The sequence below is a fragment of the Rhopalosiphum padi genome, chromosome 1 (genome assembly GCF_020882245.1).
Source record: "Rhopalosiphum padi isolate XX-2018 chromosome 1, ASM2088224v1, whole genome shotgun sequence".
In the NCBI taxonomy this organism is placed as follows: Eukaryota; Metazoa; Arthropoda; class Insecta; order Hemiptera; family Aphididae; genus Rhopalosiphum; species Rhopalosiphum padi.
The window spans coordinates 87,197,663-87,210,535 of NC_083597.1; the positions used below are offsets into that span (position 1 = coordinate 87,197,663).

Here is a 12,873-nt window from a genome sequence, read left to right on the forward strand (position 1 = left end):
AGTATGAAGTTAATATTATCACAGAACTATGTAACCATGGTTGAAATACATACATCTTAGAATATAGTGAATATACCTTATAATTTATAAAAGCTTCCAATATTGGTAAGGAAAGTAAGGATTAGTTAAGTTCAAAATTTAATTAAAACAGACAAACACATACACAATACTTGTAAGTAGTCAATTAAAGTTTATTAATAATTTATTTTAATAGATGTTCAAACTGATGACCATCTACTTCCAAACAAATTGCCAGTCGTTTAAGTAATTCATTTGTAGTAGTTTTCACTAAAACATAATTTGAGATATTAGAACAAGCATCTTTAATTTTTTGTTTAAGATCATTTACATTAACAGGCATTTCTTTGTAAACTACACTTTGAAGATAACCCCAAAGAAAATAATATGGCGAAGTCAGATCGGGACTACGAGGTGGCCAACATATTTTTGGACTGTACGTTCCCATCCAATTTGTACCAAAAGTGCAATTTAAATACTCTATGACAATATTTTTATTATGAGCTGGAGCACCGTCCTGCTGCCAAACTAAAGTTTTGCGTCTTGATAAAGATATGTCCTCCAAATACATACAAATACATATGTATTTATTTAATATAATTTATATTTCTATATTAGATTGATGAGTTATAATTAGTAAATTACAAAATAAATATTTTTTAAAAAACAATATGGTGTATCTTAATTACTATAGTAAATGATTATATTAAACATAACATTTTTTCATTTTAAAACAAAGTAAATCAACAATTTCTATGTATTTAGAAAAATAATTCATAAATGTGCAGATATAAATGTATATGGTTGCCATATGTACTTGGATTCAGGGTATAGAGCTAAGACTAAAGTAGTTAAAGGTCTATTCACACATTTCTTCTTTTTTTTTAATTATACATTTTTACAATGCCTCTTCCATTAAAGGTTTTCTTTTCATTAAACATAAAAATAATTACAAATCAATCTATGTATACTAAAAACAAAATAGAATGGGTAAATTATTTTGATTACACAAATTAAGTGACATGACAAATAACCTACATCAGACTGATATTACAATGGTTTGTGCATCGAGAAAATGAGTCCTGTGTTGTTAATCTGATACAAGGTTATAGGCCTAGAGCTCGTTGTACATCGTGCCTACCCGATTTTCCATTTATAATTATAAGTTATACTAGTATATATTTTTCGTATAATGTATGATTTGCATTTTATATTAAAACTATCTTGTATGTGAATAGACCAAATAATGGACATTAATTCAATACTAAATTATCAAAGGCAATAAACACATTAGTTATTAATAATTTTACTAGAACATGAACAAATTTCCGTAGTGCAAATTTTTGCAGGATTTGGGTAAGGTCATACCCCTAATAAAAAATATTAACACTTAACATGTCCATTACCCTAGATAAATTAATACAAATTAAATGAACATTGAACATACTTTACATTATCTACTTTATACATAGAGTACAACATATTTTTAGGGCTATGGATGTTTTAAAAAATTATTGATTTTTACACTTATTTTTGAAATGATGTTAATTTTTAATTAATATTTTATGATATAAAAATCTTTTAATATATTGCATAAAAATGACACTCAGATATAAAAAAAAATTTTAATTTGCCAATTTAGGTTAATAAAAACTCCATAGCCCTACTTGGGCATCGCCCGTTATAAATATGCATGGGACAAAACTGCACACAGATTTTAAAATACTGGATATCCCATTGCCGCACATTTATATTTTGGACGATTATCGTCACTTATCGACAATTATCTATAACGACATTATTAAACTTTATCTGTAAAAGATTGTATTCACAGTGTACAAATTGGTTTACATTTTAAACCAATATAGGTATCTACAATAACATTTATGTTTAAATTATTACATTTGTGTTACTATTATTACTAATACTACTACAAATTATGACTAAAAATTATTTTTAACTATTTAATTCTATGTAAAATTTTTATATTTAATAAATTTATGTGGTATCGTACCATTTGTTGTATGCGGAATTAGGCTATACCTTTTTATAAATCTGTGCGGTATCGTACTATTTTTGTGTGCGGTGTTGGGTTATACACTTTGTGCGGTATTGGGTCATGTTTGTGCGGTAATGGAAAGCGCCGCCCTACTTATGTTATGTACCAATAACTTAACCTAATTATTTAAACATACAATTAACTATTAATGTGATCATCAACAATTTTTACAAATTTAGAAGTAGTTGGTCTTGATGCTGCACTGTTATTTTTTTTATCAGAATGCAACTAAAAAAAAAAAAACATTAAATTATTTATAGAATTGATTCTATACAAAAAAAATTGTATACATACTTATTAAGTTATCAGGTGAGATGTACAGTAAAACTTCCATTAATGGTCACCTCTATAGGACAGCTACCTCTAAATAGCGGTCATTATTTATGGTCCCTTTGGTGACCGTTAATTAGAAAGAAGTTTCACTGTATTATGCTGTGGCTAACCAAAACAGCAATTTGTATTTGTTCATCCAATATTGTTATAGATATTTGAATTAAAAGTTAGTACTATTAAATGCAATTGGAATTTGAAATAAAATAAAATAAATTTCCTAAAAAATGAACAAAAATTATAATAAACATCAAATTATTTATTTTATAAAAAAATTCATACTTACATAATAGATTGTTTAGTTTGTTAAAAGATTAAAATATAATATAGATATATGTATATTTTATTCTTTTATTCCAATTTTATTTTATTTATTAATTTATAGTCATCAGATAGGTACCAGTAGAAAGCAATATGAATTTGCATTAATTGCTGGTCAAATTGAGCTAGTCATATATTTCACTGTTATTTTTGATTAATTACACCAATTCTACGAATTGCCACTGAAATAAAATTAAGATATTTGAACCATGGTTATTATTTGCCAATAATATTATGCATAAATCATTTAATAAAAAAAAAAATTCTAATTTATTAATTTTAGATTGAACTTACCAATAAATTATACAAAAAAAGTTGTCGGAAAAGTATGAAAACTAATTGTCATACACATAATACTATTGCTGATTGGATTGAAGTATACTTTTAATTAAATTCAAATTGTTTAACCAAAATACAACATTAAAACACTATCACAAAATACATATGCATTGAAATAATTGGTTTAAACCTTAAATTTATATTTAAAATAATACACATTTACATAGTATTTACTTAAAACGTATTCTGTGGTTAAACGTTCAAAGAATATTAATTAATTAATAATTAATATTCGATATTTGATAATGGAAAATTAACATTAACAGTTAACCTATAAACACATGTTTTCAGAAACAGTTAACCGCCATTTATTATCATTTTTTTGTTAAAATAACACGTGATAAGTCCTATACCAAGAATCAGTAACCAGTGATGTACAATGTAACCACGATAGTAAATTGTAATATGTTATTTTTATACTTTATAACTGATTCAACCTCGATGCGGCAGGCTAGTCGCTCACTGACACCACGGTTTTCTGGTGGGAGTGTTGATAGGACATTTTTTTTTTCTAACAGTATTGTTTATCTATCTTGCTACCTAAGATTTATTATCGATTATGATCGTTATGGGTATTGTTAAATTAAGATATCATTTCGTTTTTACTTCTGGTCTTTACTGTTGGGTTTGATAAACTACCCGGTAGCAGTAAATTGAACGAATATTTAAACGGTAATAAGTCGCGAACGGATTACTGAAATTAAATTCTATAAACGTTAAAATTATTTTTTTCAGTATGTTTATAAATTTTCGTTATCGAAAATATGTATTGCCATTTGAAAATCGAAAGTTGATAGTTTTTTATCAAATAAGGGAAGAAGTTAAAATGATCAAACTTGTAACACAGTGTAAAATAGTAAAACCTAGAAAGTTTAAAAAAAAAATTATTTTAAAATTCCTAATATTTACCGAGATATTTACTGGTTCACGATAAAAAAATCACCCTGTATAATGCTAATAAATACACCATAACGTTCATAAAAAACATTTTTAACGTTTATATGCTTATTTTTCAAATACTTTTGTTTAAACCCTTTTTTGTACGAATGCAGTTCAACTATTACCTGATTTTTATTTGAGTACAGTTCAACCATTACCTTCTTTTTTTAAACCCAAATGCAATTCGATAATTGATTTTAGGTAAAACGTGCAATTCGGCCATCCTATTTTGAATTAGTAAAACAATAAAATCCATCTTCCCTTTTCTCAGAATTCGTATTTCCAATAATTTTGATACACTAACATTTAAAAACTAAGAGTATTTCTTTTTTTTATTTTTCATCAAATTCACTGACGCCAGAAGTTTTATTGATTATTATGTTAAGTATTTTACTACTGTTTTAAACGGACCTTTATTCATTTTATAGGTGCATGGAACAGAAGGTTAAAGTAGATGATTAAAAAAAAAAAGTCACTGAACAGGTTTAGACATTATAGCTATTGATATTGACGTACATTATATTGTATATATATTTGGAATTTGGATAATATAGGCAATTGGTTTTATTACTTTTTGGTATAATAAACTAATAAAAGAAATAATAATTGAGAAGCCAGTAAAAAAGAAATAAGTAATCAAATTAAGAGATTACCATTTTTATCTAAAAACACCTACCATAATTATTTCAATTTGGTTTTTATTTTATTAGATAACAAGGTTAAGCTTATTGAAGTTTCCTATCGCTAAATAAATCAATATTGTTATTATATATTTACCTAAACTACATCGTTAGTATCGTAATCTATTCTTAGAAGTTAGCTTGGAAAATAAACTGGGACTTATCGATTCCGTCGGTGTAGTATCAATTCTGCCAGTATGGACTCCACCAGTACAGGTAGTCTAAAAACAACTTATCGATTCCGCCACCTACCCAATTTTTATCTCAACCTGGCACCGGCTGAAGTCAGCAGTCAGCAGTTACTGATCATTTAAAAATAAAAATAAAATTAATATAATCAATATAATAAAATACAATACAATATATCTAAAAAATAATACAAACATGTGTATTAGACTATAGGTATTATTAAGATGTAAATAAGAACCACCCTAATATATATCACACACAAATAAATAATAATATTGTTCAACTTTTTAAATTTTACGATATCCTATATGTATATTATATTATTATGTATACATAATAAAAATGTTTATAAAATTTAATTTTTGATATATTATATATTATTGTATTCATTATATACATTTTTATCATATGATTATATGCATATACGAATACGATATCGTTAGATGCACGCCATAAGTTGTACAATATTATTATTTATTTGTATGCAATACACATTAGGGTGGTTCTTATTTACACCTTAATAACTCCTATTTCAAAATACAGTATACATAGTTGCACAATACTATTTTTTTTTATAATGAGAAGATGTTAAACTAATGAAATGTTAATGATTATTTTTTTCAGTTTCATAATATTTTAATAAATCTTCGATGTTATAAGGAAGATTATTTTTTCCTTGGTGAAATTGATATACCTTATCCCCTAGTATAAAAAGGTCTGGTAAAATAGACAAAACCCCAATAAACGAAAAAAATAACGAATAGTTTTAAAAATATAAATCTGTTATTGAACCAATAATTAATATCATACTATTCGATATTAAATCTTATAAAAATATAACATATTTATGATTTTTTGCACTTTAATTGTATACATATTCTTTACATAATAAATTTATTTCACCCGTTATTTCATTTTATTTTAATAGAGATTGTTAGTGGAATCGATGAAATTAAAATATTTTAACAAGTGTGTATACTGTATATACACTATAAACATTAAAGAATATTAATCTGCCTGTTATTGTATTTTATTTTTTTTTTAAATATTGGTGCTGACTATTGAACATCATTTGACTATCTATCTTGAGCCGGTACATAGGCGTGAAATGTCGCTATAATTCTTTGAAATCCACTAGAAAAACAAAACATGACACTAAAATATACATATAAATGTAAACCAGTATATACTATATAATATGAAATTATGAAAAGCACCCAAAAGCCATTTAAAATAACGACCATAATAAATATGAAAAACAATTATTTACTTTATTCGGTGTGCGTTATTCTGAAACAGGAAATTTTTGTCGACACCTTTCCGAACGTTCGCGGCGGGTGGTAGCTGCAACGTATATATAAACTACGACAAAACTCGACGATTTTTAATAATTAAAACTCATTTTTTTTCTTCTGATAATATACTTACGTGTCTTTGTGCTGTTTGTTTTTTTATTTTATACTTTACCATCGCTTCAGAAACTCGGATTGGGTCACTGGTCGGTGTTAAAGAAACCCCACTAGCGTAGCTCACCGTCGTCGTAGTTTATTGACGAGTCAGACTGAGAAACGGACGTACTAAAATTATACAACACATAATGTCGTCCCAGGGCGTCCGCGCTTCAGTCAGCATCACACGAATAATAATAATAATATTATAATGACATGCGGTCTGTAAGCTTATTATTACAATTTTGTTTATGATTTTATACATAACCACTGCTGTGATAAATACGAAACTAACACGACTTAATTTTGCCAAATTCATAATATATTACACTCGGCTGGCCATCTCGAATTAAATAATTTAATTGATGTAGACAGAGGTGCTTGTACACCATACTTGTCAGTTTGGTATTCTTATTTTTTGGTAGCAATCCAAAATACACAAAGGAACATTCAACTATATGGGTACTGCAAAAATACAACATATACCTATTCTATTATAATATATTAATATATATTATGGTACGATTGATTACGTATATTTAGTATTTATAATTTTATATAATATATTACTATTCATTTTAATTTAATGTATTAAGAGAAAAAAATCTATGATTGATTGCAAATTTATTTAGTTTTGATTTGACTTACCATATTTTTTGTTTTCGCTTCAACTAAAACTCGCTAGACCTCTAAATATATTAAACATACGTTATAAACGTGAAATTCGAAGCAGAAATTCGAGAAAATATGAATTTTAAGTTTTTTATCAATAAATTATTTGTAAATATATTAATATCTATGTAATAATAAAATCATTATGAAGTACTTAACAAAGACACCAAAATTATCACATTTATTTAAATTTTAAAATGAATAGTAGGTATATTTTTTTTTTTTATATAAATAATAGTATTAATTTAAATTTAAAATAAACTAACTGTTCATGTACACCAGGGGTGTTATTTATTATTTGTCTGCGGGCCGGATAAAATGTGTTTGTGGGCCGCTATTTGGTGACCCATGATATACAGTATACACTATAGTGTAAGCTAACAACTTCAAATATTAAAGCCTTAAAAAAATTAATATTGCTTGGAGTTTTATAGTATCACAAGTTGATGAAAAATGAATTTACATTGCAGTTAAATCAGATCTGTAAATAATTAAAATCAAAGTTAAATAGTAAAGTTTGAGACACATCGATTTAAACATTAAAAAGTCAAAGTTTAAACTTTAATGATAAAAATGTAAAGCTTTTGGTATTTTTTTTAAATTAAAATCAAAAATCATAATATCGATTAAATATTTAAATCTATTGCATTAAGTTACAATGATATATAATTTATTGTAAATCCAACAACATATTTTATATTAATTAAAAGAAAATCTAATCGCTAAAAATAAGAAACCCGTTATTCTGATTACGATCCAATTACTATTTTTAACGATTAAAGAGTCTATTATTTCATATCATTTGGGCAGTGTTTTTATTACTAAAGGCGAAATAGCGTGTAATTAAAAATTAAATTCTCGTCAGGGCTGATAGAAACGTACTAAAATATAATAATGATGATAATATGACCACGGACCTTTTCCGCTAAAAAACCGGTTTCCACAATTAGGTAGCCATAGCTCGTTCCGCCAAACATAAAAAATTCCGTTTCCGTTTTCGTCAAAATGAATTTTTTTTTAAAGGCGTTTCCGCTAAATATTGTTTGCGGGAAATATGATATAGGTAGCTAAAAAATGTACCAATATGTTATGTATACATAATAATAAAAAATAATTGTTTGTCATAAACTCATAACATTCATAACTATAAGAAATATATTTTATTCCCATTGAATTTATTAAAAAATATATTTATCACGCCATTATTAGGATAGATATTAGTTGTCACTCATCAGTACAAATATTAATTGTTAAAGAAGGCATATGGCTGTATTTCATTAAAATAAAAGATATTATACGAAAGTAATTATTGTTTTTAAAGATATTGAAATATTTTTAAATGCTATAGTAAAAATATACATAAATCAAATAAATTTTGATTCTAAAAAAAAATTTCTAACTAAAATAAACTGTTTTAACAATAAAAGATAACTTACCAATTGCATTACTCATCATAAATCATAATATTTTTTAATTAATTGTTTTTTTATTCGATTTTTTTACTTGGAATTACTTAAGAATTTAAATTGTTTGTTTCCAAACTGTTTTAGCATAAATTGGAATCGAACATTTTTAATTTTCGGTGGAACGGACTGCGACATAAACAGTCAATATTATTTTAGAGGAAACGGGAATCATGATAATACGTGTTTATGGAGGGTATAATATTAGACTGCAGCAGGTAAACGACTGTACCATATAATAATTCAGAGACGGAACACCGTATAGTGAAAAAAATAACCTAAACAAAACTCATCGTCGTGCGGAATGATGTCATACGCTTCATAAAGTATATAATATATAACCAAGTAAATGCATATATTATATCGTTTTTACGCACCACGCGCGTATAACCGTAGGTACCTACTATATTATATATATCGCAGTAGCCGCCGCGTATCTGCAGCAGTGCGCCTAAAACACGAGTAATAGGTACACACCCATCTCGTAAACACGGCTAATTAAAATAACCGCAGTACTGCCGCAGACCTATGCACATATAATACGTCTGTATATAACATATACCTATACATATAATGACGTATATGCACGCATCGGTCGACGACATACCTAAAATGTATTTGGTCGTCTGGCGCGGCGGTGTATACGGTATACGCGACTGCAGCAGTGCAACTGTACGGGCACTACCGTGCAAGAAAATCGAGTTCGTTATAATAATAATATAAATGCGTGCACAATAATATATATTTAGAGACCGGTAGGCAGCGGCTACTTCTCTCGGGTACGTGACATGAAAAAAAAAACCAAGCGTAGTTATACGAACTCTCTTTCTCTTTATATATATATAAGTATGTATGTATGTATAAACACACACGTACACGTCATATACGCACGCACACTCGGGCGCGCGGCTTACCCACAGCACGGTATATACGGCTAAACTACCCGAAAAGAATGATGAAAAAAAAAAAAAAACAAACGGCCGGGCTACAAATTATTGTCGTCGAGTCCCGTGTGCAGTAAACCCGGTGGCGGCGTCGGGGTCTCGGCGGAGACGGAAAGGAGATGAAGAAAAAAAAAATAAAATGACTACATACATGTTCTACACGATTATTTAAGCGCAGCCCGGCGTACCACTATTCGTGAGAGAGGAGCTGTTTAATTCAGAGCCCGTTATCTGCTTTTATCTCCCGAGCAGCATCGCGGACCGCCGCCGCCACCGCCGGTCGTTGAGCGTACACACACACACACACACATATCTGTGTAGACTATGATACGACTTTAATAATAATATAGACGACCGTAATACGACGACGACGACGACGATATTCCTTGGGTACCGGCCAATAACACATCGAAGGCACACACAAACGTATAAGGCACCTACATAATAATACGTCAGTATACACGCGCAAAGACATATCATATATATATATACGTACCGTATAGTAATAATAATAATAATATGCGACGTCTCGTGTGTGTGTGTGTGTGTGTGTGTGTAACGCGCGCGGTCTCCTGTATAAACAATAATAATATTATATGTATGTATACCGTAAATGCGTTTACGAGCGCCGCGCCGCGCGAGGAATCCGTAAAAAAAATAAAAATAAAAAAACAAACGAAATACTTATACTTAAAGTTATAAAATGCGATTTTATTTGAGTGGAAACCAGTTTTGTTTTCGTCTCCCTCTGTCCTCGCCGTACACACACACACACACACGCACTATTATGTATGACGTGTTATATAGCGCTGCTTACACCGCATATATATATATATACGCAACGAAAACGACCGTGGTTAATCTTATTGTGTATAATATGATATCATGTATTTGTGGGTGCTCGTCGTGGTCCGGCGATCAAAAGATCGGCAGACGAAAAGCGTGTACCTACCCATTTATTTATATATAGATAATATATAGATATACGTTTTGAGGTCCGGACATGATATTCGACGATTAATAGTTTCAATAACGCGAGAATGTTTACCGACGTCGATTTTATTTATTTATTTATTTTTTTTAATCCTTTCTCTGACGACGATAACACGAAATGTCACTAGTGCCTTATACCATAAATCATAATATATTATATAGGTGTCTATATATATTATTTTAACGATAAAATCGCAAACGTCAATCGATACGTCTTATTGTTCAACTGCTACCAAGACATCTGCAGCGCGTCGCTCAGACTCGATACAACAATAAAATAATTATATATATATATATATTTCAATATCCGATAATACTCGTACATAGTTCTTATATTCTTATATAATAGGCATGTTCTATACATACATACCTAAACATTGTATTATGTAATAATAAACATTTTACTGTTTCGTTTTTATGGACCGAAATTCCACTACACGGGTGCTTCTGTAATATTAATTATACTATATGTACATTTTTTTTGTCATTATAATATATATATATTTATACCTTTTTACAACTCGAATTTTTAATAAAACTATGATTGTTAATATTATAATTTATAATTAACATTTAGCGTTCGAGTTGTATTCGTAGTGCATTAGTATTACACACTTGACTACAAGTGTATACAATAATATAAATTATATGATAATTAATACATATAACAATATGCGCAAAATATATTTAATTATGTTTTAACCCAGACAATACAAGCAATAGCCGATACACGATGACAATCAAATTGTATAAAATAGATATAATAAATAATTTACAAAATTAACACATTATTGACATTACATTCAGTTATATTATATTGTACAGTAAATAAATACTACACTTAGGTACTATATTATATCATTGAAGAATACTTTTACCGAATTGTAATCATATTCATAATACTAGTGTATATAGTATATACGTATAATATAAAGATACGAAATATTTTTTAAGTATAATGTATACCGGCTACCGTTTAAAAACCAACGGATGATAAACAACTACTGATCAGTTGTTAGGTATTGTTTTTTTTATTGTCCTACACAAATTATTATTTTTATTCTTAATTGTTTATTATATATATATTTCGCCTAAAGTAAAAAATATGCATTTAATTTTAGTCCGTCTGAATCATTAAAATACAAAAGAGCGCTATTGGTATTTTTTTAAGCTTTAAATATACACCTAATTATAAATTTAGCATAATACGGGTAAAATAGAAAAATACTAATTATTTGCAGTAAACTTAAAAATATATATTTTATGCATAACGCAATTGGACTAGGAACACTTGAGGCGTTCTTACTGATCCCTCCCTCGCGGTCACGTCACTGTACCAGGGAAGGTACGTTTACATAATACCGTATATATAGGTAGTAACCATCAGTAATCCAGTAGGTTGTAACTTTACGCGACGGGCGCCGAAAAAGCGAATATCGTGTGCGTTTATAATAATAATAATAATTGACGCCCTGCACGTGCGTCACCGCCGTCGAAGAGTGTAAGTTTTCCGAGACGCTGTAAGCTATATATACCTATATAATATTATTATGTATACGCGCGGCTATATTAAATATTATGTATAATATCATCGTCGTGTAAGTCGTTTTCTTTACAGCACGGGGTTGTAATAATAATATAATATATACCATATATACGATTATATACGAACAATGTGCTATGTGTATACAAACGCATTTTCGTGAAGAAGCTCAGTTAACCGTTTTGCCGCTTTTCTTTCTTTTTTTTCTTTTTTTTTGTTCTTTCCTCGTATTAATTTTTTTTTTATGCCGACATCGTTCCACGCGCTTGTCGTGTTGTACGAATAATACTACTATATCATATATAATATTATATATATGTGCGTGTGTGTGTGTGTGTGTGTGTATAATATGATGTAATATACGCACAAACGACATATTATTATGCACGCGATCCCCGAAAACCGTTTATTAAATATTTCAATTTTATGGTGCCTGATTTTCGTATCCTTTCCGTGTGCACGTATAATATTATATAAGCGTCTGTGTGTGTGTGAGTACCCACGTTTATTTTTGGTTATTTTCGCCTGAACCGTATATATACGTTTTTTTCAGTCGTCCTTATAACTACGGTTATTAAAGTCGTAAAAACTTATATAATTAATACCGTATCGTTTCCGTTCCGAGCGTATAACTACGTTATACGACCGCGTATTAGGTACTGTATCGTTTTCGTCCGCCCTCTTTTAATTCCGGTTCGCACGCGATCCATCGAGCGAGCGCGTGGTGACATCTTCTGCGATCTCCTCGGAATATTGTCGCCTGTTCCCCTTGGGTGCACGGTCCGCGCACACGCGATCGTTAATGTAGACGTTGGCGTACGTATATTATGCAACGCAAAAAAAAAAATGACTGCGAAGTAGTAAAAACAGAAAAAATTAAAACCATCGAGGTAAATGTAACAAAAAAAAAAAAAATGCATTGCGAAGGGGCTCGT

General features: G+C 28.9%; 1 long non-coding RNA gene across 1 annotated transcript; it reads right to left on the minus strand.

Annotated features, from left to right (window-relative positions):
* Positions 1-594: 594 nt before the first annotated feature.
* On the minus strand, positions 595-3,319 carry LOC132917919 (uncharacterized). The gene is made up of 4 exons (XR_009660358.1): positions 3,023-3,319; positions 2,694-2,910; positions 2,372-2,627; positions 595-2,305 (listed from the first exon to the last, which is right to left on the minus strand). It is a non-coding gene; the product is annotated as an uncharacterized LOC132917919 (long non-coding RNA).
* Between the last annotated feature and the right edge of the window lie 9,554 nt (positions 3,320-12,873).